The sequence below is a fragment of the Pongo pygmaeus genome, chromosome 3 (genome assembly GCF_028885625.2).
Source record: "Pongo pygmaeus isolate AG05252 chromosome 3, NHGRI_mPonPyg2-v2.0_pri, whole genome shotgun sequence".
Classification (NCBI taxonomy): domain Eukaryota; kingdom Metazoa; phylum Chordata; class Mammalia; order Primates; family Hominidae; genus Pongo; species Pongo pygmaeus.
The window spans coordinates 113,871,962-113,899,050 of record NC_072376.2 but is presented as its reverse complement, the minus strand read 5'-3'; the positions used below and the strand labels follow the sequence as shown (position 1 = coordinate 113,899,050).

General features: G+C 35.1%; 1 protein-coding gene across 2 annotated transcripts in view; it reads left to right on the top strand.

Moving 5' to 3' along the window:
• PPP3CA (protein phosphatase 3 catalytic subunit alpha) overlaps positions 1-27,089 on the top strand; it is a 332,878-nt gene that overhangs the window by 22,903 nt on the left and 282,886 nt on the right. The gene's annotated exons all lie outside the window — the stretch shown is intronic.

Sequence of the window (27,089 nt, the reverse complement as noted above, 5' to 3'; positions counted from 1 at the left end):
AGGAAGGTATAGAACAGTGCTACTGAAAAGTGTGGTCCACATAACAGTAGCATCAGCATTGCCTGGAAGCATGGTAGAAATACAGAATCTCAGGCCCTACCTTTTGAATCAGAATCTGCATTTTAAATTAGGTCTTTAGGTGATTTATATGTATATTAAAGTTTGAGAAGGTTTGGGTTGCATTTAAACTGCCTTGCAAGCATGGTCGCACATTACAATCACTTGGAAAACTTTTATTTTTTTAATTAATTAATTAATTTTTTATTATTATTATACTTTAAGTTTTAGGGTACATGTACACAATGTGCAGGTTAGTTACATATGTATACATGTGCCATGCTGGTGTGCTGCACCCCTTAACTCGTCATTTAGCATTAGGTATATCTCCTAATGCTATCCCTCCCCCCTCCCCCCACCCCACAACAGTCCCCGGAGTGTGATGTTCCCCTTCCTGTGTCCATGTGTTCTCATTGTTCAATTCCCATCTATAAGTGAGAACATGCGGTGTTTGGTTTTTTGTCCTTGTGATAGTTTACTGAGAATGATGATTTCCAATTTCATCCATGTCCCTACAAAGGACATGAACTCATCATTTTTTATGGCTGCATAGTATTCCATGGTGTATATATGCCACATTTTCTTAATCCAGTCTATCATTGATGGACATTTGGGTTGGTTCCAAGTCTTTGCTATTGTGAATAGTGCCGCAGTAAACATACGTGTGCATGTGTCTTTATAGCAGCATGATTTATAATCCTTTGGGTATATACCCAGTAATGGGATGGCTGAGTCAAATGGAAACTTTCAAAGCTACCAATGCCCAGCACTGTCCCTGAACAATTAAATTAGACTAGGTAAGCCTCCAGCATCTTTTTCCTTTCCTCCCCCTTTAAAAAAAATTAGATTCTCTAAATGAGACCCTAGTATTGTTATTGTTGTTTTTCAAGCATCCCAAGTGATACTTAAGTTTGGCCATGCTTTAACATGCACTGGTTTTATAGGAGTAAAGTATCTTTGTGTTTTGTTCCAGCTTCTTAACACTGAAGAGAACATTTCAACTTGTAAATCATATATTGCAAATGAGGCCAAATGAGAGTCAAAGATGGAAGAAATTCTGGGCTTATACTTAGTCTTGTGTTGGTAATTGGCTCCTGATGGCATAAAAAATAATTTCCTTTTTTGCAAGACTGAACTTCTTCATTGTTCTTACCCTCACTTGGCAGTAGGGAATGAAAGTGCCCCCAAAGTTTACTGTCTTTTTTTTTTGTTGTTGTTCCATTCTTTCCTTCAGGAGAAGAGTTACACTGAGGGAGGCAGGGAGATATGGAATACCAAATGGAAAAAAAACTGGACCAAGAGTTGTTAAATAAATTCGCATCATTACACTGGATAGGATTCAAAGTATTTTAATTTTTTTTAAAATGTTCTTCTGTTTGTGCATGGCTGCTTGATTTTCTTTAAGTTAGTGAATTTAATTCCAGGCACACACTTTGTTCATTTAGCTGCATTTAGTGAGTGCTCAGTAAAAGCAGTCAAAAGAATGAAATAGCAAAAGGGAACTGGAACAGTGGGAAGAAATGGAGTTTCTATGTGCTCCTTACCTTTAGTTGCATATGGTGGAGTGGTCTGGAGCCAGACTACCTGCATTGAATCCTGGCTCTGCTGCTTATTTGCCCTGTTGCCATGGTCAAGTTAATTATGTGCCTCTGTTTCGTTTCCTTCCCTCCCTCCCTTCCTTCCCTCCTTTCCTTCCCTCCTCCCTCCCTCCCTCCCTTCCTTTCCTTCCTTTCTTTTCTTTTCTTTCTTTTCTTTCTTCCTTTCGTCTTACTCTGTCACCCAGGCTGGAGTGCAGTGGTGCGATCTCACTGCAACCTCTGCCTCCCAGGTTCAAGTGATTGTTGTGCCTCAGCCTCCTGAGTAGCTGGGATTACAGGTGTGTGCCACCACTCCCGGCTAATTTTTGTATTGTTAGTAGAGACCGGGTTTCACCGTGTTGGCCAGCATGGCTGATCTTGAACTCCTGACCTCAAGTGATATGCCTGCCTTGGCCTCCCAAAATGCTGGGAGGCGTGAGCCACCATGCCCGGCCTTGTGCCTCCATTTTCTTGTCATTAAAACATGGTAATAATAGCAGTTACCTATAGAGTTGTTATGGGGATTAAATGAATTAATATATGCATACAGTAGTTAGAAGGTTAGACACATAGTAAGTGCTATATAAGTATTTGCTGATATAATTACTGTTATTAAATGTTTCCCTACCTCAAAGAGAAAGGGTGGCTTATATATGAAAGCATAGACTCTTAACCTAATGGTTTCGACATCTGAGAGATTATTTAGGTTAAAATAGGATTTTTGATCAAGGAAATTGGATTCCTGATTTGAGCAGGGTTAGAAGGCATTCAGAAATATATTCTGATGCCATTTACTCCTCATTACATTGGGAAGTGGGTTATCAGTCCATCCTTGACTGAAGAGGGAGAAAGTAACACTCATCACACGTACACAGTTAACCTTAGCTTGTTGAAGTATTTCAGATTCCTTCCATAAGAGTCGCTGAATAAATCCAAATTTTAGTCTTTAATATAATTGCCTTCCCCAAAGCCCTATAGTAGCACAGTTGAGTATTTTAAAAACAATTCATTAGATTAGTAGTATTTTATAGTTTTGCTCTATTTGAGGAACACCTACAGGTGTTCAGTTCAGGCATGGAGGAAATGGGGCAGGCAAGTTAGAGGGCAAGCGAGGGAGGAATGGAGCAATAGGAATACTAGAGCTGTCAAATGTGGGCCCTTCAAGGGACCCTAAAGACTGCATGTTAGCCCAGTGCATTTATTTCCAAGAAGATGAAATGGCTGAAGTGTGAAGATTTTAGTACTCTAATGAGAAATACATGCTCTATTTTTACTTATTTTAATGCTTTTCTCAATTAAATACATTGATACATATATACACACATATATATGCTGAGTGTAGCAAAAAACAATAGCAACAGTAAATATTATTCTACAATAAGATATTTTTGTGTCTATTTTTATGTCTCTTCAAAATTGTGATATTAACTAAATATTACCTCTTTTTCACAGTTGTCTTAGTTCATTCAGGCTACTATAACAAAAATACCATAAGCTGGATGGCTTGTAAACAAAAATTTATTTCTCATAGTTCCTGAGGATGCAAAGGCTGCATCTTTAGATCAAGATGTAAGTAGAGGCCAAGTGCAGTGGCTCACGTCTTTAATCCCAGCTCTTTGGGAGGCTGGGTCGGACGGATCACCTGAGGTCAGGAGTTCGAGACCAGCCTGGCCAACATGGTGAAACCCGGTCTCTTCTAAAAATACAAAAATTAGCCAGGTGTTTAGTGCACACCTTTAATCCCAGCTACTTGGGAGGCTGAGGCACGAGAATCGCTTGAACCCGGGAGGCAAAGGTTGTAGTGAGCAGAGATTGCGCCATTGCACTCCAGCCTGGGTGACAGAGTGGGACTCTGGCCTCAAAAAAAAAAAAAAAAAGATGTCAGTAGATTTAGTGGTGTTTGGTGAGAGCCTACTTTCTACCTGTGTTTAAAGGGCACTTCCTAATCTTGTTCGTGTGTGTCTGGCCTCATGACCTAATCACACCCCAAAGGCTGTTATCTCTTAATGCTATCATTTTCCAAGATGATGGTTAGGATTTCACCATATGAATTTGGTGGAGACATAACATTTAGACCAGAGCAGTAGTGATTTTCGTGCATTTTCAAATAGACTGTGCTATCTAGTTTTTTATGGGTAAGAGTAGGCATGTTTTTGTTGGCATAGAAAAAATTGCTATGTGAAGAGAGTGACTGTTAATTTCTCTAACATTTAACCAGAAAGCCTAAATATGTTCAAAAGAGCTCATTTGACAAGGGTTCTGGGGCAGAAGTGTTAAAGGACAAATGAAACAAGGATTTCTTATTCTTAATTGGAGTTGAGAGAAAGGGCCAACCTTCTGTAGGGAAAATGACTATAAATGGTCTTTGCAGTTAAGACATCCTCTGTTGCAACAGCCACCTTTTTGGTCGGCTTGTTTTTCCTCTTTGTTCACAGAGTACTGCTATTAAAAACACCTTTCTCTTGGCACTTGCACTCTAGCATTTGACTCTTCAGATTTTTCTTGTTTCTGCATAAAATTTTATTGCTCTTAGTTTTGAACCTTTGTGCAGCCGTAGTACCAAGCTCTCTGCCTTTTTCTTCATTTGTTATTCCCATCTTGGAGGCTTATTCACTGGTACTTGGTATGCTTGGAAGGGTTCCCTTGTTTTATGCCAGATGACAACAAGGGAATCCTGCTCCCTAGTCCTTTTATAGATAGCTTTTGGGGGAAGAAAATTTAAAGGAAAAAATAAAAACAAAAATTTTATTGTCATTACCGAAGATGGAATGACATTCATTCTCATCTGATAGATTTTTTGGTCTCTGCTGATATTCTTAAGCCTTGAGGGCAAGGATTGCTTTTCCTTGTTTTAGTGATGTAATATTGCATGCTAAAGTAACACCCAACACTGAAATGCTCTTTTGTTTGTTTCTTCAAATATATGTGGTTCCTGAACTTTATCTGTTCTTTAAATAATGTAGTTCTGTAAGTCGGCTATACCAGAGGACTTCTGTTTCTACTTTTTATTTTGGGTTAATTCATATAAAATAAATGTGTATGGACATGTTTACCTCTGTAGATCTATCCTTGAGTTTGCTTATAAGCATTATATATGTAAAATGTAGGTGAGAAAATGGAATCACAGTTTTCAGTCTCACAGATCACTGGTGGACATAGAAGCACAAATCATGTCTTTTGATAGAAAATAGCTTAAATCCTGCCAAAAATACTTTGTCTTGTAAGTGAAAGTGCAAGGGTTAGATTTGACTTTAAACACTTACACAAACATCGATGTTTTTGTTCTCTTTACCTCTCTGTGATGCTTTCCTCTTAGGTGGCTTCACTGCCCTCTAGTCATTTTTTATGTTGGAGCAACGCAACGATACCCACCTTGTAGATCTGGATTTAACCTGGATCTCAGAATAATACCTGAGATCTTTTCACAAAGATCTCAGAATAAGCCTGACATGGTATCCATCAGAATCATATAATCTCTCCTGAAGATTCTGAATGGATCATATGCCTACTCCTGGATCAGGCAATGTGTCCAGGTTTGTTAGGCCAGCCTATTTGCCAGCTAATGACAGCTTAATTATACATTGAAACATTGCTTGTTTAACTCAAGTTTGGAATGAAGGAATAGCTGTATGTCATGTTTTAGGCAAGGTTTTTAGCCAGAAGCATTGTTTCTTTCTATATGAAGGTTATTTCTTTCTAAGAACCATGACCAATCACCTGGAATCCAAGCGCCCCCCGCCCTCCACTGGAGGAAACATTGACATATTGTCTGTATGTGTGTGTGTATGTGTGTGTGTGTGTGTATATATATACACACACACATACATATATATGAGTGGTTTTGTGTATGTGTGTGTACCATTCAAGCTATGCCATAGCTATGCTGATCCATTTTGAAAAATCTTCCTTTAGTACATAATATTGTTTTAATAACAATGCAAGCAAACAATTTTAATTGATTACATTTTAGATTAGTTGTTTTTGGGCAGCTTATAGGGAGTGCCTCCCTAATGCTAATGCCTAATCTCAAATATAAACTTAAAATCACAGTTTTGAATAGGCTACTTCTGGAAATAAAAAAAAAAATTCACTACAGATTCTCTGTGTGTGTGTGTGTGAGTACATGTACATGCGTGCGCATGTGTGAATTCTTAGTTGTTTCTATAAGATAGAATAATATTACCTGATGCTGTTTTGTTTTTAGAGTTGATGATCCTTGTTAATATTTTGGCTTGTTGTCCCTGTATTCGCTGACTCCTATGGAAATTGGGGATTGGGTAGAGGAAATTCAGGTATACACAATATCTTATATATTCTTCAAAATTATCCTGGAAAGCTGGTGCTATCTTTGAGATGAAATTCAGGTATGAGGCTACATGTACATGACTTAGTCTGATTAATAATATATGATACCACAAAGCCAGTTGCACTTAAGAATTTTTGCTGGGTCTTCTTTATCAGTCTTAGTATGCTATTTATTTTGTATTTCAAATAGGTTTCTTGATATAAGTTTATCCCTTGGATATTTAAACAGTTTTCATCAATTGATACCATTATACTTCTGTTCTAAAACATCTTCTAAATATCCCTGAATAAATTCTTACCTCAATTTTTTAACTGATTTGTGAGATTTCTTTTTCTCCATTAACTGGATTCTTATTGAAAGGAATGAACTGCTATTACGGAAGCACTGTCGATTTCATATCATTTAATCTGCCCATTTGAAATTGATGATTTAGTTGTAAAGGAGTATTTTTAGTTTGCTTTAATTAAGTAGCATGGCTTGTAATGTGAAAGTTTTGGGTACTCTTGAATAAGATTAGATTACATAATTTATAGTTCTAAAAATTTATTTAAATTATTGAATCCTAAACATATGCTTAAGAATGTGAGTGAACGTTTAATTGGACACTTCCACTAATTTGTAGCCTTTCCATGGAAACATGCCACAAATCAATAGGTTAGAATAAAACTTAGTCACTTTGTAAATAGTATAATAAGAGTTTTTAAAAGTAATAATGTCATTTATCTTTCATTCTTTTTTGGGTATACATTACTGAATGAATAAACTCTCTGTTCTTCCTTTTAAAAGCCAGGCTTTTTTTTTTTTTTTTCAATATGGTATAACTCAGAATTCTTCACGTTTAAGAGCCTAGTAAGTTTTAATAAATTTTCTAAGTGGCTGCCTGCTTTTAAAATAATATTTGTCTTCATTATGTTCTCATTCATTGCTAATTTAATTTTTAAAAATAACTTTAGTTGAGAGATTGCTTGTCCAGCAGAAATGGAGCTAGCCTACATTGAGAAGAGCAAACCTGTATAGAACAATTTAAGAATATAGAGAGTTTGAAAGAAGTGAGAATCTCCAAGCTATCATTGCATGTTTCTTAGATTCTAGATCCTTTTGTGTAAAGTTAAATATGAGTGGTAATGTGTAATGGGCAGAACTTTGAACTATTAGAATTCTCTTGATAGCGAGTTTAATGTTCATATTGAAAACAGAATGCTGATTATCAAGATAGACTCAAGCATAAGGTTTTGGACCCCAACTTTAAGAACCTATGAAACCTGAATTTCTTCCTTAGGTACAAATGAAAACTTTAATGACTCTTATTGGAAGCCATTGATTATATTTTTGTTCTTAGTATCTACTGCATACTTTTATGCTTGTACTATATACTGGATATACAAACAGCAATTATCACAATACCACACAGATACACAATTCTAAAAATATAATTTAATGCTTCATGATTCATAAGTTAATGTTTTATTTGTTAGGTGGTAAGTATGATGCCTATCAGTTTGGCTGAAATCTAGGCACATCATTAATGAAGCCTGGTTTGCTTACCACTTCTGTGATTTCTTTATAAAATATTTCATTATTCAAGGAAAAATACACGTTTCTTTGTGTTTCCTTTCATGGGAAAGTCATTTTTACTTTCTAAAAGGAATTTAATAGCTGAAATTCCTTTTAGGTATGCTATAAACTCAGTTTAAAAGGAATAATTTAATTGGCACTGGGGTTTTCTGAGTCTAGGCCTTTTATGAACAGATGTTAGTAGATTATTTCAGTAGTGAACTTTTTTTATATCATTCTGTGGTTTAAATTTTTTCTGAATATTTCTTAAAAATACAACTCCAGTGTTCAAAAGCATGCATGTGAACATGCTATCATTTTGAGTGGGCAATTTATATTACCAGATTGTTTTGATACATTATTTACTGCACTACAACTATTTTTTAAAAGAAGTGAGAAATAATAATAAATAGGCAATATTTGTGGAGTGATTACATTTATCTGGTACTATCTCAACCTACTTTTCACATAATAATTTTTTAAATACCGAGAGCAACTCCAAGAGGTAGATATTGTTGTTTTTCCATTTTACAGAAGAAGGGACTTGAGTCACAGTGCACAGCTTGCCAAAGATTGCACAGTTTGTAAAGTGGTGATACTAGGATGTCAACCAGTGAATATCGGTTTCAGAGCCCACTGTTTAGCCATTATACAATGTGCTTCTCAAAAGACTGAAAGATTGTTGAGACTTTCATCAAGTGGATCAAGTAGACCAAGTCCACAAAAGTCCAATTTATTAAATAGTGTTCTCTGATTTTGAAAAAAGTGGAAAAATAGTATTGTCAGTGGCCGAGTAGCTTTTGGTATGACAAGTAATACTGTTACAGCAAATATGTTTTGATATGACATTATTTCTGTGTTTAACTCGAGCCTCTTAATCATGATCTTTGGAAATCTGTGTAAATTTAAAGAATGATAAAATATACTAAAACACATAGAATACAACCAGATAAAGAATTTGAAGATACTGGGAATGTTTAGTCTTGCATTAAAGATTGTGGGGAGATAAGGAACTTCATTTATTTTTACAAGTATGTAAAATGGAAGGAAACATTTTGTTGTCTTGATTATATGAATGGATTGAATTATTAGAAATTGTATCACTTTACTATTGGAAAAATTTTAGGGCAGTGTGTGTGTGTGTGTGTGTGTGTGTGTGTGTGTGTGTGTGTGTGTGTGTGTTGGGAGTACCGAGTTAAGGGGCTTCCAAAACCATGTTAAGGGATGACACACATCCCTGGTTTTCTTTTGCTGTGGACTGCTTGTCTGGCTTTGTCTAGCTGAATGCAGCCAGATAGATTGTGGAAAATGATTGTGGGAAGCTGGGAAGGTTTTTGAGAGAGGAGATAGATAGGAGAGTAAAGTAGGGAGGTAAATGCCACAGAGAATGGAATATTGGGGAAAAATACTTAGAGAAAAATTTAAGTATGTTTACTCTGTGTATGTGAAATGACTGCTTCCTCTGTCTTCCCAAGAAGATTTTGTAAAAAATGTACTTTCTTCGTTAGTGCTTTTGAAGTCATGTTCATGTTTTTCTCAAATGCTTCACTATAAGACTGACTTCTAGAAGAAAAGACTGACTTATAAGTGAAAGCACAGCCAAGAAGGCCCTCTTACTACATTCAACTTACAGATGTACCAATTATCTGATAGTGTTTTAAAATACTAACTTAGCAATAACACATTGGAGGATAGTTGTAGATCTCTATAAATACTTGGATCTAGCTATTCAGGCAACTCTCAGATTTGATTCCTTATCAATATTTGCATTTTCTTCTGGATTCTCTATTTGGCTATTTGTTCATAACTTTTGGATATAAGGATAATTTTAGATGATAAATATCCCATTAAACTTAGTGAGACTTCTACCGGAAGAACTTACCTTTACCTAAACCAACTCCCTGTATTCTAACCTTAGAAAAAGATTAGTATTTGTAAAACAAATCCCAACTGAGTTTGTCTGACAGAAACAGTAATTCTTTATAATGTAAATGTTGAAAATAGTTTCCTAAAATGTAAAACCACATTTACTTATTTGATTGCTTATAATGAGATGATTCCAGTGGGGTATTATAGCCTCCCTAAGAAATAACTCTGGATATGTCAACCTCAATTATCTTTGATTTGCTTGAAAAATTTGATTATATTATGAATAAATTGGAGAATATATGCAAATTCCTGTGGCAAGTTCATCTAGTTGCCTCCAAATACTCATTTTTACCTTACGTTTTAGTAATAACGCAACTCTGATTTTTAGCTCAACACATTGCCACCCAGCCAGAAAAACCTACATTTTGTAGATTCCTTTGTAGTCACACGAGTCTGTGTGATAAGTTCTTTTCCTGGGCAGATGTTGAAGTGCTGAATGTTACTTTTGAGATGTATCCTTAAATTTTTCTTACCCTGCTTCCTAGAACATAGAATTGATGACTGGAGCTCTGGCAGCCATTTTAGACCTTGAGGATAAGATTCACACTAGGCAAGCAACCAGCCTTATTTTGTTGTTTTGCTTTGTTTTAGGTTTTCAGCAGCCTGAAACCATGGTTTTTAGTTTATGTCTCTAGTGATGAGCAGAAAAGAGGGATGAGGAAGGGGCTGTACTGGCCCAACCAGAAACCAAAACTATGAACCCATGACTGTATTCTGTTCCTGGGACATGCCTCCATGGAGTAGTTCGAGTCCTTGATGACTTTGTGGAGTTGCCATACTATAGGCTAGATTACCCACTCTGACTTAATTTCTGTGTGAGAGAACTGAGCTATCTTATTTAAGTCATTGTTATTTTGGGCATATTTCTGCATCTTGAATGAGAGATTCTGATTCCCACATGTCAGTGAATAATGAGAAATAGCACAATAGGCATGGGGGAAAGAGCATGAATCTGACTTTGAATTTTACTGATTATGTGATCTTGGGCAAGTTATTTTACCTTATTGAGCCTCAGTTTACTTTTTTATACAACTGGGGTTGTACTGTGTCTTAGTTCATTTGGGTTGCTCTAACAAAATGCCTTAGATTAGGTGGTTTATGAACAACAACAGTTTATTTCTCACAGTTCTGGAGGCTGAGAAGTCAGGGTGCCAGCATGGTCAGATTCTGATGAGAGCCTACTTCCTTCATAGATGTGTGTCTTTTCATTGTAACTTCACATGGTGGAAGGAGTGAACAAGATGCCTTGGGCCTCTTTTTTAAAGACGTGAATCTCATATAGGAGGACTCAGCCCTCATGACCCAATCATGTCCCAAAGGCCCCACCTCTTAATATGATCAGATTGAGGATTAAGTTTCAACATGTGAATTTTGGGGGGAGCACAAATATCCAGATGTTAAAATTTCTGTAAGTAGGACTGTCATATTTAATGAAAAAATTATAAAACCAAGAGCTGTTGTTTCGAATCATGTTTTGAAAAAATACAAATGAAATATATTGTTCTTCTGCGAAGTGATTTTTATAAAAGAAGAAATTAAAAAGCAGTTACCCTTATAATGAAGGAAGGTAGCCATTCAGATAATTTGAAGAAACAGAAGAATTTTTATACTTTGTTTCCATTTTTCTTTCTCTAGTTCAATTGAAAAAAATGTTGAAAATATCTCATAGGGATTACTTTTATTTTCTTAGAAATATATTGGTAGATATTTTTCATTAAATTATTTAAGATCAGATGTAGTGAGAGGTATTGCCATTATTTATAGTTTTTACAGCAGAGCAAAAAGTAAGAGTTACCATTTTGAAAATTAAATCTTTTTTTTTTTTTTTTTGAGACGGAGTCTCACTCTGTCGCCCAGGCTGGAGTGCAGTGGCGCGATCTCGGCTCACTGCAAGCTCCACCTCCCAGGTTCACGCCATTCTCCTGCCTCAGCCTCCGGAGTAGCTGGGACTACAGGTGCCCGCCACCACGCCCGGCTAATTTTTTTGTATTTTAGTAGAGACGGGGTTTCACCATGTTAGCAAGGATGGTCTCGATCTCCTGACCTCGTGATCTGCCTGCCTTGGCCTGAAAATCAAATTTTTTGGTAACTTGATTAGTAACATCTTAACTGAAATTTGATAATTTAGAAGCCCATCTGCAGAACTTACTCTTTAAAATTAACATATGTTGAAATATCTACAGTAATGTTGCCAGTACAAGTGTTGGATAGTGTATTGCAAACATATTTTTGCAAATTTCTGATTCCTTTTAGTTTCTGGATTGCCTCCCAGTTTTAAACATAGGGTAGGTGATGAAATTGTTGGGCATCAAATGCATTTGAAAGTTGCAAATGCATTCTATTTTCTTTTAAAATTATTTGACAGACTCTCATTAGTGTTTGTTGTACAATAACAATTGTATCTTCTAGTGTTTGCCCCTCAAGTGAAGTTCTCCTTAGAAGAGATCTTTTGGGATCAGTTCCCCTCATTTTCTCATATGTTCACTAATCATCTGGGGTTAACATTTAATTATTCCTCATATTCCTCATATTCACAACCACTTAAACGTTTAATAGAGTTTTTAAAAATCCAAACAATGTGTATCTTATATAATTTTATTTTCATTTAAAATTCTATTACCAAAAAAGCCAGGTTAGCCATTTGCTTATAATAAATCATGCCTTCTTTTAGGAATTTTTAGAGTCAGTCTAATGGGACTCCTGAGTTGACAGCTGTGCAGTCTCAATTGCCTTAGACTCTGAAAATGCTTCAGATTTAAAATACTACCAACCAACATGGAGTACTGATCTTCCCACTTATTGCCGAAGAGGCTAGTTAGGAAAACTAGGGACAGGCTGTTCTCTTGCAGTTCAAAACTGAACATAAACTGAAACTGAGAGAAAGTCGTATTAAATCCCCATGTCTGCCATGTTTGCAGAGGTCAGCTATACAAATATGAATGTTAATTTGAACTTCAAGAAAAGGACCCTGCTAAAATATAATACATCTTGAAAATGAAGATGACTCTCTACTTGTTTTAATCAGAACCTCACTGATAGGTCTCAGGGATTAATTTCATATATTATATCCTTAGGCTGAGTGTGGTGACTCACACCTCTAATCCTAGCACTTTGGGATGCTGAGGTAGGAGAATTGTTTCAGGACAGGAGTTTGAGACCAGCCTGGTCAACATGGCGAGCTCTCATCTCAAAAAGAAAAAGAAAAAAAGACCCTTCAAGAACTCAGTTTTGTGGTATTAAAAACTGAGAGAGAGATGTTTATAATAAAAAAAAAATACAGTCCTACCCATAGGATCTTTAGTAATAAGTAAGGACAGAGCTTCAAGAAAATTGAAGTGTTTGAGAGGTATAAAGTAAAGAGTTTGGTTAAATTGGAAGAAGGGAAGGAAAGAAGAAATAAGATTTTGTACATTTATTAGAATGCTCTTCTCAGTAACTTGTATTTTATTGTGCATTTTAAAGTGCTTTTTATGTATTTTTTGCCTTCTGTAGCCAGAATGTTGATATGTCAAAGATGCTGGTTTTGTCTGCAACCACTTTTTAATGTCTCCGATGATGTATCTGGTGCAGTGCTTAGGAGAAAGCACTTATGCTTACTTTTGTGTTTTGACTGTCTTTTATACATTTTATTTGCTTGCTGTTTGTCACTTATTGTATTAATCTATACATTTTCTTTTAAAAAATTAACAAAGATTATTTGAAGTTTCTTCAGTAAATTGTTATACAGCTTAATTTTTTCAGACCACATTTTACTAAAAGAGGAACTATTTTGTTTAATTTTCTAATTTTTCACATAAGTCTGAACATTTGAAAAATGAATGGCCATTCAGCCAGTCTGACAATAAAGATAATTTGTGAATGTTCTATAAGAATGTAAAAAGATGATTCTAGATATTTTATTTATTTCTATTTATTTGCTTTTTATTCTTAGGTAAAAACTCTTCTCCCAGGTGAATTCTTTTATTATTTAGTAAAAAATAATGTTTAATAAGTTCCAGCTTTCTATATATGTCTTATTTCACGTAATTTGTTATAATTTATATGCAGTTTTCAACTTAACAGTCTTTTGACTTTATGATGGTTTTATTGCGATATAATGTCATTGTAAGTAGAGGAGCATCTGTACTTACAATGAAAATGAAATTGAATATATTTTAATGATCCATTTTATATAATTGCAATGTATGCATTATATAATACATATATAGATGTATATTTCCTTTATTATTCAGTTTAATCAAAAGTATATCTAATCTTTTTATATTTATTAACTCCTGATTGTCTTTTTCAACTGCTTATAATTAAATGAAATGTCTGTGTAAGCCACATAGAAAAGTGCTTGGCAAAGAGTAGGCTTTCATTAAATGTCAACTATTATCATTATTTTAGTTTTTAAATGATACATAGTGATATAAAGTAGTAGATATTAGAGAGTTCAGCCTGGATAACTTACAAGTTGATTGTATGCGTGTCTTCATAACTACCTTGAGTGGAAAGAGATAAAAAAGAGATAATAAATTGGATGGCTTGGACAAGGTTGTATGTTCAGAACCTTAGCTTTACCAACAGAAAAATTGCAGCATCATACTGAGCGATGGTATCATTTTTTTGAGATGGAGTCTCCTTCTATCCCACAGGCTGAAGTGCAGTGGCACCATCTCAGCTCACTGCAGCTTCCACCTCCTGGGTTCAAGCTATTCTCCTGCCTCAGCCTCCCGAGTAGCTGAGATTACAGACACATGCCACCATGCCTGGCTAATTATTTTACTTTTGCTAGAGACAGGTTTTCGCCATGTTGGCCAGGCTGGTCTTGAACTCCTGACCTCAAGGTATCTGCCCACCTTGGCCTCTCAAAGTGTTGGAATCACAAGCGTGAGCCACTGTGCCTGGCCAAGAGATGGTATCTTAATATTTAGTATTGCCTTACAATATAGAGAGGGAGCATGGCGTAGAGGCCAGAACACCTAACAAATAGCTACAGACTTCAGGTAACTTACTCAGTTTTCATGATTTTTAAATACCTCCTTAGACAAGTAGGGATAATACTATCAAGCTGATAGGGCTGGTTGTAAAGATTAAATGAGATAATGTAAAGAATAAAGCACAGTGCCTTGTCACATACTAGGCACCAAACAAATTTTAATTCTCTTCCTCCTAAAACAGAGAAGAGAAAAATAATAGGAGTATAAGAGAAGAGGAAAATTAAATAAGTGGCATTGTGTTTACATAACTTTTAAAAAACATAAATTGATCTCTTGGAGTTTAAGTTATACTTGGATTTGCAAGCTAATAAGAAATCCTGAAGTGAAGGTTTATCTATTTCTTTTCTGTGAATTATTAACATAAGTTAGAATTGTCTAATTTTTGATTTTTAAGTTAGTCTCCTTCCATAAAGCTTATTTATTTTTTTCTTCAAAAATGTGTTAATATTTTTCACCATTCCATTCAATATTAATTACATTTTGTACTCTTTAGGATGATGACTTTGAAGTTGTCTGCTGCTTTCATTTTAAGTACATTCATTTAGGTGAATTGCCAAGTATATTTATAGTTTTTATTTAATTTGAATAAGATCCTTTGCTCAAAAATGTTTGTGCTTTCATTGTATTGAATTTTGTTGTGTATTTTATTCTCAAGTACTTTTTTGGATTTCAGTAATTTCACTTTTCAAAATTAAACAAATTTTTAATTTTTCTTAATTCTGTTGTTATTTCTTCAGAAAGTGTTTCTCTCTGTCATTTAGGCTGGAGTGCAGTGGCGTGATCATGGCTCATCATAGCCACTAACTCCTGGGCTGAAGTGATCCTCCCACCTCAGCCTCTTGAGTAGCTAGAACTATGGGTGACACCACTCCTGGGAGATTTTTTATTTTTGTAGAGATGGGGTCTCACTATGTTTCCCAGACTGGTCTTGAACTCCTGGCCTCAAGTGATCCTTCCACTTGGGCTTCCCAAAGTGATGAGATTATAGGCCTTTTTTCTTTTAAAATGGAGTTTATATAATTTACTATTTTCTTTGCAGGATACAAGTATCACTCTTTTTGAAAACCCTTGAGGTCTTGTGTGATTACATTAATAATTTCTGTGAGTCAAGTTGATCAATATTAAGATAGAACATAACCATCATTATTATTGGTTACTGAGATTTCATGGTATTTCGATTTAAGCCTTAGTTTTATAGCATTGTGTTAATTATGAGAAATTCATTTTAAAAACCTTGGCAGTGAAAGGTAGAAAAACAGGAAGTTAATTATGGGAAGTTTTTCTTTTTACTAACAAACACAACAATCAGTAGTACTACAGCTGAAGAGAGTACAACTGGCATATTTTAGTTAAACCAAAGTAGATTTTAGGTACCATGATAATTGATTGAGTTTTCTCTTTATTTACACACTGATCTTTTCATTTGAAATACTGTCTCAAGCTTTTTAGGACACGGAATACAGAATTAAAATGTTGATTCAATCATAACGTGTCATTGATAAATACATACTTTCTTTTTAAAATAGGGGAATGTGTAGCACACTGTTTTTCTACAGTATTTTTTGTTATTAAGTTGTATAAGAATATCCTATAGAAACATTCCATTGTATCACACGTTAGAGAACAGGGTCTCTCTTGGTTAATTCTGACTGCTTGACCATTCTTAGGGAGACTGCAACAAGAATCAACCAACACAACATGTGGAAATCTTTTTTAAAAAAAGTATAATTGGAATTTTCACAGGGCCCTACATGGCAAATATATATTTTTCTGTTTAGTTGCTTTATTTTCAGGCAGAACAGCACATCTTTCTTTATAGTGTTCCAATTGGCCATGTTTAAGAATGTTTTCCCTGAGTCCTAGAACAAGATGAGTTTATGGAACTGTGCAGTGCCACCTCCCCACCCTCTACCACCCCCCGCCCGCTTTGCTTTTGAGTTTCAAGTGTTTATATGAAACCTGCATCACAACATAACTGCTTCAGAAGCCTGGCTTCCCCCTCTTCTAAAGGATTATGTTTCTTATAGTCTCTTATTTATGGATTATTATCAAGTAGAAAGCTTTGTCATTTTATAATATCCCCAGGAATAAAACCCCTTATAACTGGAAGCAACAGGAAGTACCAAGATAATACCTGATGTGTAGTATCGTTTTGTTTCCTTTCTATTCCATAGATAACAAAGGCCTTGCTATCAAAGTACAGAAAAGGGATGACAGAGGAAGGTGGGGCTGGGGTTGGGAAGGTTTGTTATTATTATTATTATTATTATTATTATTGTTTTTGAGACAGGGTCTGCTCCTTCACCCTGGTTGGAGTGCAGTGGTGCAATCATGGCTCACTGTAGCCTCAATAGCCCAGGCTTAAGTGATTCTTCTGCCTCAGCCTCCCAAGTAGCTAAGACCACAGATGCACACCACCATGCCAGGCTAAGTTTTGTATTTTTTTGTAGAGACAGAGTTTCCCTGTGTTGCCCCTTCGCCACAATGCCCGACCAGGAAGTCTTTGTAGAAAACTCTGGATTCCTTTTTCTGGGAAGTATCTTCCTCTTGCTAATGGAAAAATGTTTAATCTTATGTATATAAAATTTCACATTGCAGAAAGTATATTTTACTTGAATTATGAAATTTTTTGTGACTACAAAATAAATTAATTTTGGCTAAAAGAATTATGGGCCAGGTGTGGTGGTTCACACCTGTACTCCCAGTGCTTTGAGAGTGAGAGGACCTCTTGAGGCCAGGAGTTAGAAACATAGCAAGACCCTGTCTCTGCAAAAAATTAAAAAGTTAGCTGGGTTTGGTGGTGGGTGCCTGTAATCCCAGCTACTTGGGAGGCTGAAGCTGCAAGATCACTTGAGCCCAGGAGTTGGAGGCTGTAGTGAGCTATGATCATGCCACTGCACTGTAGCCTGGGTGACAGAGACCTTGTATGTTAAAAAAAAATCTGAAATATTACATGTAAGGGGATTTTGTGAACATTCTATATGCTAGGTATTGTGATAAAAGTGTAACCAAGTATATTGTATATAGTATGGAATGATAATAATACCAATATCTTTCATAAAGAAGTTTCTCCTTTCCAGTTTTAAAATTTAGGATTACTTTGGTTCAGGTCTATTCATCTTTGAAGAAAATAATTTTTTAAAATTCCATTGTATAACATGAAGATTTTTGTATGTGAAAAATACGTTAAAATCTTGATAAATAACTTTTAATTTTACATTTCAGGCCGGACATTTGTTGTATGAATCTATAAGAGCACATACAGGATTCCTTGTCATATGTGGACATGAGTCATTATAAAGTGTATTGTTAAATTGTTTGGAGGCACACCCAATAGATGAAAAGGCTAAAAAATGTGTAATATGTAATTAGGAAATTCTCCCTTGACTGCTTAGTAACCATTATGCTTTCTTTATCACTAATTATTTCGGGTAACAGATTCAATAGGTTTACAATAAGGATTCAAATCGTGAAGTGGAAGATTGTGTCTTTTACTGAAACCTAACTTACCATGGAATTGGAGTATAAATAGAATTTTTATAAAAGAGAAGTTTATCCTTAAAAAAGCAGTGTATACTTCAGTATAACCTCTTTGGTTACTTTGGTTTGTTTTAAAGCATTCAGCATGGTATTTGCGCTGGAGGAAGGCTTCACATACTAGGCACCAAGTGTTCCAAATGTTGGCCACAAGTACATCTGGTAGATTTAGAAACATCCGAGAAAATTTCCACCAAAAACTGTTTTATACTTGACCACGTTTTAGCGTTTTTAACACTGGACTTATGACCAGTTGTAACTACATTTTATAGTAAGAATGGCAACCATTTGTCACATAATCAAGATAAGTAATTTGTTAAGCCAAAACTTTTTTAGGGAGTTACCTTCTTTTTCTGTATATATTAGAGTTTGACTAATGAAGATTTATTTTCAGCTGATAAGGTGAGCCAACTGTGGTGACGTATCTGATTTGCTAGGTTTTTGCTCTGCCAAACCACCTTCTCAGAATTGTTTCGAAGGTAAAAGCCCCCAAATACTTGACATATGGCAGCTATTCTCATTTCAACACATTCTGTGTTTCAGTTCCTGCAGACCAGGAAAACTTAATCTGTAATCACAAGTGGAGCTAGGGCAAACATATCTTACCCTCAGACATTCAGGTTTTCCACATAAGGTGGGGTCATTTGTATAAATACATTGTACCAACAGAATCTTTTTTTTTTTTTTTTGGTTCAAAGTGAAATTAGTGCAGTGATTAATCCCATTTTAGAGTCTTTGTTCAGCATGATTGAAGTTTAATGTTTTTGCTAGGAAAAAAATACTTGGTGTTTTGATAGAACTGTAACACCTACAATACCACCAGTAGCATTGGTTCTTGAGAGGAGACATAGTGTGCATTCCCTCAGATATAATCCTTCAATAAATACTACTGAAGCAGCGGTCTACCAGGAAGGAAAAGAGCACTCATCCTCATCCTCCCGTGGACTCACTGTTTTTGTCTTGCCTATTCTGTGCTGTAATTCTCACTTCTTAACTAAAGGAGCTACCACAACTAAACAAACAGACAAAAAACAATCAGAGTATACCTTCACAAAACAAGGAGTCTATATGAAATAAGGGAGTTGCATTTGGTATTTTTGTCAGTAAGTCTGTAATGCTCGACATATCAGAATTACAGTAAGTCAGAGCAAAGAGAATGAAATCTGTAGCTCGGCTTGTTTATTTTTTGGTTTGCTTCTGCTGAATTTTGTTTCCCCCAAGTCAGAATACGAGTCTTTTTGTGTTCTCTCTCTTCTCTTATTCTTCCGAGAAGTGAAGGTGGTGGGTGTACAGCCCATATTCGTTTACTTTTTCTGTAGCTCATATATCTATTATTACTGGTGGTTTCTTAGTGGAAATTTTTCTTTCACTCTCACTTTGGCTTTACCTCCAAGTGCTTTCTTCTCTTGGCTGCAATTGAACACTATAATTTGTGGCTTTCCGGAGGAGCCTTGGTGGTCAGGTGGAGGAGGCAGGCCACATTCCAAAAGTGGAGTGGTAGGTGTTCCAGACAGAGTGTTGATCCAGGAGTGAGTAGGGGTGTAGGGTGAAAGTTGGCTACTAATTCAAGCCTCACCTAAGGCAGTGTTGCTCAAACAGAAAAGTGCCCTCTCTAATTAGCTGCCCCCATATGCGCTTAGATTAATGACAGCCAACCAACTTAGAAACCCCTTCCAGAGTAAGCTAGCCAAACAATAGATGTTCCATGGACATGACAAAGAGCTAATTTTCTTGCGCTAAGGAATTTTTAGTTCTTGTATTTGTGGTGGACTGCCTCATCACCTAATAAAGGTAAAGTACATTCTCCATTTTAGGAGGCAGAGTTAAAACGTTTTCCTCCTGTGGATGTCTGATTAGAAAAAAAAAAAAAAATCTCCTACTTCACTGTACCTTTCCAGCAAGTCTTATCCTCTCAAAGCACTGTGTAAGCTTTGAAATTAACTGGTTCAATGAGTATTATATTTTGGCACTTTCCTATTTGTCCTTAAAAACATTTTCTGACTGTTGGATGTAAAAGAAGATATTAATGAAAGGTTGAAACTTCATTATCATTGATTCTTTTTAAACACCCGACTCCATAACCTGCTGCTTTTTTCATTTGAAATAGGAAGATTGTGACAAATGATTTCATTCTGAAATTGCTGTTGAATAGAAAGTTTTGATATTATAACTCTCATTCTATTCAAAGAACATAGGTTTCATTTACCTTTATATAAAAAATGGTGATAGTCATTTTCCTGCATATTTGTACTCTGAAAGAAATATATTCTAGGCTTTCTCATCAGTTGGCCTGGCCTTAAATGAAATCATGGAAACAAATAATTCACATCTTAAGTATTTTTTCAGTTTTCTAGAAAACTTTATGATTAAAAGTTGCTAAGTTCATTTCACATTTTTCCCAAGGTGTGAAATACAATTCTGTAAAGACATTTCCATAAACAATAATTTATGGGGTCACACTGTGCGGTACTTTCAAAGTTATGTGGAAAGTGTTTCTTTTGATCTCCTCTTAAACATGTGACTAAAAGAATAATACCTGTTGTGGTCTCAAATATTTCAATTTTCAGTCGTGAACTTTAAAATTCACGTGAGCAAAAAGAAACACCGCCTGAAAACCAGGCAGTTTTTCTTCCCTAGATGCCCAGAAACATTTTGAGCCATTCCAAACCACTGGGATCATTTGCTCTGATTTCAGATAAACAAAATAAAATAAACAAACTCTTGCCCATGTGGGAACTGGTTCTGCTGTCTCTTGTTCTAACCCTGCGAAGCCTGAATGTCTCCCCAGTATCTTTGAATGGGTCTCATTGTTTATTTATTGTGCTTTTCACAAGTGCTTGTAACTGTACCCTTGTTTTACTAATAGCTTTCTTCTAAAGTGGGTTGACATTTCAGTTAATTTTCAGTGTCCTCAATGTTTTTCCTTAAATTGGGCCAGACTGACTGGCCTGTTTAGTTAGTCTCATATAAATTGTAGCACATAAAAATAAGGAACATTTCTTAGATATTTTTGAATTTGTTTTCTTCTTTAAGAAATGTCAGGTCAAGAGAAATTTTTCTTTCACATTCTTTAATTATTTGTGTTGATGAATAATTGAATAGAAGTTTTAAACCTATAGACTATCCTAGAAGTTTTAAGTTTTTACGTTAAAACCTATTAGATATGTAAATGTATACATTTTTATTCATTTTTGAATGTAATTCTGTTTAAAATCTTAACATGAAGAATTTAGGAAATTGTTCAAAGTCTTATCTAGATGAGCAATTTTGAACACTTTACATAACATTCAGATTTTTATTGCATTTATTTAAAAAATATATAAAACCTTTTTCATCTGTAGAAATAAACTAGAAATGAAACTACAGGGAATATTGTCCTTGTACCAGGAAGTAAAATCTACCAACTGTAGGTCTGTATTGGCACAGAAATGGGCATCATTAGGCAAAACCAAGAAACAGGTTCCAGTACATAGTAAACCTTACTGAAATGAAGAAATGACATTTCCATTAAATAGGAAAAGCGTGGATTATTCAGTAAATATTACGGCGTGGCTCTCACCAAATATAGTACTATAAGGAAATTCCAAGTATAGTAATAGAACAAATAGAATCAAAAAACAATTTAAATAAAAAATATTAGGAGAAAACATAAGAGACGATTAGTGAAATATCCTGATGAAAGAGGTCTTTGTACACACGTTAAGAAACTTTGATTGATAATGCATAATAACAGATTTGGTTGCATAAGTAAAACATTCTCATTTATAAAAGACACCATAAACAAAGGCAAAATACTAGCAGAAAATATTTGCAACAAATATGGTGAAAAGAAGGTTAATTAATATGTACAGGGCGTCAGCACATTAATGGAACAAAAAACAGTTTTGAAAGGACATGAACATCAGACAAATTGCAAGTCTGACCGGTGAAGATGTAGAAATATGTTCAACATTATGAGTGGTCATGATAATACAAATGAAAACAATAAGATGTCATTTTTATCCCATCAAATTGATACACTTAAGATGACTTCCAATAGCCAGTGCTTCTAAGAATATCAGCTAGTTGACATTTTTATATACTCATGATAAGAAGGTGAATGAAAAATGTACTTTTTCTCTCAGTGATCCTATCCCACTTCTGGGAAACCATCTTATAGAGAATACCAATACATAGAGTACAAGAATGTCTACTGTTAACAACCTATATGTTGTGAATATAAGTTAATTGTTAAAGACGTATTTTTATTTGTTAAAAATATCAGTGAAACATTTTTGGATTACATATGGTACATTCAAACTATGGGATGTCATGCAGCTATATTAAAATAATTGGATCACTGTACACTTGGGAAAATGTACGTGATATTTTTGAAGTGAGCAAAGAAAGTTGTAGATATGTAGGTACATATAAATATATGGTCATGTATTTCATATCATTTAGCTAAAAAAAACTTATAAAAATGCATATGTTTGTATATTTTTGTGTACTTGTAGAAAAAATTAGGATATTTCCCTAGGGTGAGCAAGTGTAGCTTGCTGAAGAGGTGGATGTGAAATGAATATGAATATTACATTTGTCATTTTTAAAGTATCAGTAGAATTTTACATATAAATTTTGGCCATTTTACTTTAGGGAAACATGTTATTTTGAAATGAGTCAGAATTACACATTTTTTGAACAATGTATTACTGAACCTAGAGATAAATATACAGAATTACAGAATCTGTCCTTGTATTTGTCTCTCATTTTGACATAGTCACAGTGGAGATTGAATCTCATTTTGATGATGAAAAATTTGTCTAGAGTTTTTTAAGGGAGGTATGAATTTTGAAGTGGAATATAGCTTTGAATGATACTCAAAACTAAATTTAATGGCCATTCCCAATTTTTAAGCAAGACATACATTTGACCCTAAAGTTTTCAACTTGATTCCTGTGCTTTGTTAATAACTCTGCGTTAGAGTAATTAGGGAGTCTGAATTACATTTACTCTTAAAAGGCAGAGGTTGGAGCCAGAAACTTCTGTCTTGTCATGTTGGATTCTGTCTGGCTGACATGGGGCCAAATCACTCTTGTGGTTCTGGGACTCAGTTTCTCCCTTTCTCAATCGGAATGATAATATTGAAAATTAACTGGTTTGTTTTTTAGATTAGTTTGAGTTCTGCATAAAAATGTGCTGTAGTCCCAGCTACTTAGGGAGGCTGAGGCAGGAGAATCGCTTGAACCAGGAGGCAGAGGTTGCGGTAAGCTGAGATTGCGCCATTGCACTCCAGCCTGGGCAACAAGAATGAACCTCCATGTCAAAAAAACAGAAAAGTGCCGTAATGGCAGCCTTAGAGATGTCATGTCATGTTTCTGTTAATGGTCTTATTACTGAATGCCATAACAAACTTGTTACAGAACAGTCATCACTCTGTAATAGTGTGCTAACTTAGAAAAGTTTATCCTTGCTTTTTGAATTATAAGATTCTTGTAATAATATATCATCGCAGTTTGGTCTTTTCATAATGTTAAAGCCAGAAGGAACCTTGAAGATGAGGATGCATCAGCATTTTAAAGATGTTCAAACTGAGGTGAATTACTTGTCCCTGGTTACACAGCTGGCTAATGATGGAGCTGATGCTTGATACTTCATTTGAGCAACATTCTGGGGAGTATTTCTGGCATAAACCAATTTACAAATGAGATTACTCTAAATCTAGTGCTCTATCTACAGCATTTATATATTTTGTTTTTCATTATTATCAAATGGAATAAATATTTAAAAGTATACATAGTCTCTATCAGTAAAACTAGTATCTAAAAAAGTATACCCTTTAGAAGCTATGTAGCTTTGCATTCATTTTTAATTTTTTTCTTCGAAACAGAAATTTCTTTAGGATATTCTATAAACTACATTAAATGAGTCAATTTTTGCAGAAGGCAAATATAAATAATATTTACTTATTTGCATGTTTTATTTTAATTAGATCATTATCTAGTAATTTCCTTTAACTGTGATTTTTAAAATTATATATATATATATATATATATATATATAAAATATGGTGCTATATAATACTGCTTTAAAAGCTGGATGTGGTGGTTCACACCTGTAATCCCAGCACTTTTGGGAGGCTGAGGCGGGTGGATCACGAGGTCAGGAGCTAAGACCAGCCTGGCCAACATGGTGAAATGCCATCTCTACTGAAAATACAAAAATTAACCGGGGTTGGTGGCAAGTGCCTGTAATCCTAGCTACTCGGGAGGCTGAGGCAGGAGAATGTCTTGAACCTGGGAGGCGGAGGTTGAGGTGAGCTGAGATTGCGTCACTGCACTTCAGCCTGGGTGACAGAGCAAGATTCTGTCTCAAAAAAAAAAATTACATATATATTATATATAAATATAATATATACAATGTATAAATTTATATATAATATATAAATTTAATATATAATATATATTTAATATATATTATATATAAATTTAATATATAATATATAAATTTAATATATAAAATATATAAATTTAATATATATAATGGTTGTTAACATTACTTGTGTCAAGGATTATCAATTGAATTGGGTGATTCATAACACAGATTTCACGGGAAATGTTTGAGTAGGGAGGCCCTAATATTTAGCAGGTAGTATCACGTTATTTGACATTAAATGAAATGAATTTTGTAGTTTCAGTAAACACGAATGTGAATGTTGGACATTTGAAGATATGAATGCTAGTTTGTATGTCAGTGTCTGTGTATATGTATTTATATAAATGAGTCATTTTATATACAAATATATGCATTTATGTAAATTTGTAAATGTAAGTATAAACATGTTTACTGTCTTGGTGTTTGAGATGATTCCATTTGTGGTGAATGATGGTGACTTCTGTTTTAAGGATGTTTGGAATGATTTAAAGTAAAATCCTGTTCCTAAATCTAAAGATTGTGATAATTTTAGATGAATACTTTTCCCTTTTCATTATTATTTTTTGGTGTCTACCAAAATATTTATAAATAGTGGTAGAAACAGTGACTTTTTTTTGTATGGAGATAACTCAGAATTATTCAGAGATATTATTATTTTGAGGGAGGCAGATATACAGTACATTCCAGAATGACATTTAGGCCTACTATATGAAATATTACATGGCGGAGTCTCGTTCTGTCACCCAGGCAGGAGTGTAGTGGTGCGATCTCGGCTCAGTGCAACCTCTGCCTCCCGGCAGAGCGATTCTTGTGCCCCAGCTTCTCGAGTAGCTGAAACTGCAGGCGTGTGTCACCATGCCTAGCTAATTTTTTCTATTTTTTAGTAGAGATGGGGTTTCATCGTGTTGGCCAGGTTGGTCTTGAACTCCTGGCACCAAGTGATCCACCTGCCTCGGCCTCCCAAAGTGCTGGGATTACAGGCATGAACCACCATGCCTGGCTGGCAAAAAGGGATTTTAAAATTAATTTAAAACATTAAAACAAAAACGGTTTTATCACTATGGCAATATTAATGGTGTTGCACTGGTAGGTTGCTCACGGTTTATGTTTTTGATGTGATCTTTGTCCTTTATGTGTTAGGAATACCCAAGCCAAGATGTGTGACTGCCAATTTTTGATCCTAATAGCTTTTCTGACTAAACCTGTTTTATAGCTACTATGATCAACATCTTCTGGATACAAAGTGTTTGTATGGGTAGCTTGACTTGACAGATAGAAATGTTTAATGAGTGGACATTAACCTTACTAATTTGTATCTGTTAAGTGAAGTTGGTAATATTGTAGCTTATTTGTCTGATTTGTGGTATGACCCTATTTGTGGTATGACCCAAATTATTTGTCTCTCTGAAATAGCAGTGTATTTCTCTGTTATCTGCTTATTTACTTCCTCCACCCCGCCTTCTTAGTAGACTATGTTTCTGGGAAGCAGAGGCTATTATATCATTTTAATTTTAAAAGATTTTTATGCTTTTAAGAGATTATTATCTTGATCACCTTTGCAAATTCAGTGCCAAGCATGAAGCTGGGTATACATTCACAAAAAGTGTGTTCAAAGAATGCCTTTTAAAGTAGCTGTAAGACTATGTGGCATGCTGGTCCTTGATGATATAGGGCAGACAGTGTAAACATGGCCTTACCTCCTAATGCTTATGACCTGATGAAAATAAGTTAGACATTTTATAATGGAAATTATAAATTTATTTACTCATCTTCATTTCCTGTGGCTGTGTACATATTTGGTACAATGGGGGTATTTAAAAAGACAAGTGTCTGTCCTTTAGCATTCCAAAGAGATAGAGGACAAAACTGTATAATTCTGGTATGTAATATTTATTTCTTATAAATAAATACATATATACACATAGCAGTCATGTGCTGCATAATGATGATTCAGTTAGTGACAGACCCCATATAGGACAGGGTCCCATATGATTATAATGGAGTATATTTGAGCCAGGCATGATGGCTCATTCCTATAATCCCAGTTACTTGGCAGGCAGAGGTGGGAGGATTATTCAAGACCAGCCTGGGCAACATTGTGAGACCCTGTCTCTAAACAAAAAAACAAAAAACAAACAAAAAAACCTTCTGTCATTGTCCAGCTTCCAAGTCTTCGGTGTTTTTCAACTGATCTCAGAACAAGGACTGCAGGACTAATGGGGTCCTCAAGCCTTGCATCTGTAGCCTGGAACACTCTAATGGGCTGTATGTAGTGGCTTATGCCTGTAATTCCAGGACTTTGGGAGGCTGAGACGGGAGGATCACTTGAGGCCAGGAGTTCAAGACCAGCCTGGGCAACGTAGCAAGACCCCTTCTGTACCAAAAAAAAAAAAAAAAAAAAAAAAAAAAGGGAAACCCAATATATGGCACTTGATATTGACATTGCAGATCAATTAAGAGAAATTATTGATATTCAGCAGTGGTACTGGGACCTTTAGTTTTCTATGTGGAAAAAATATATACATATATACCATCTAGGTTTGTGCAGGTACACTCTGATGTTTGCACAATGACAAAATTGCCCAATTATACATTTCTCAGAGCATATCCCCATCATAAAGCAATGCATGAGTATATAAACACACACACACACACACACACACACACACACACACACACACACACACACAGAGTTGACCCTTGAACAATTTGGGGACTTGGGGCACTGACCCC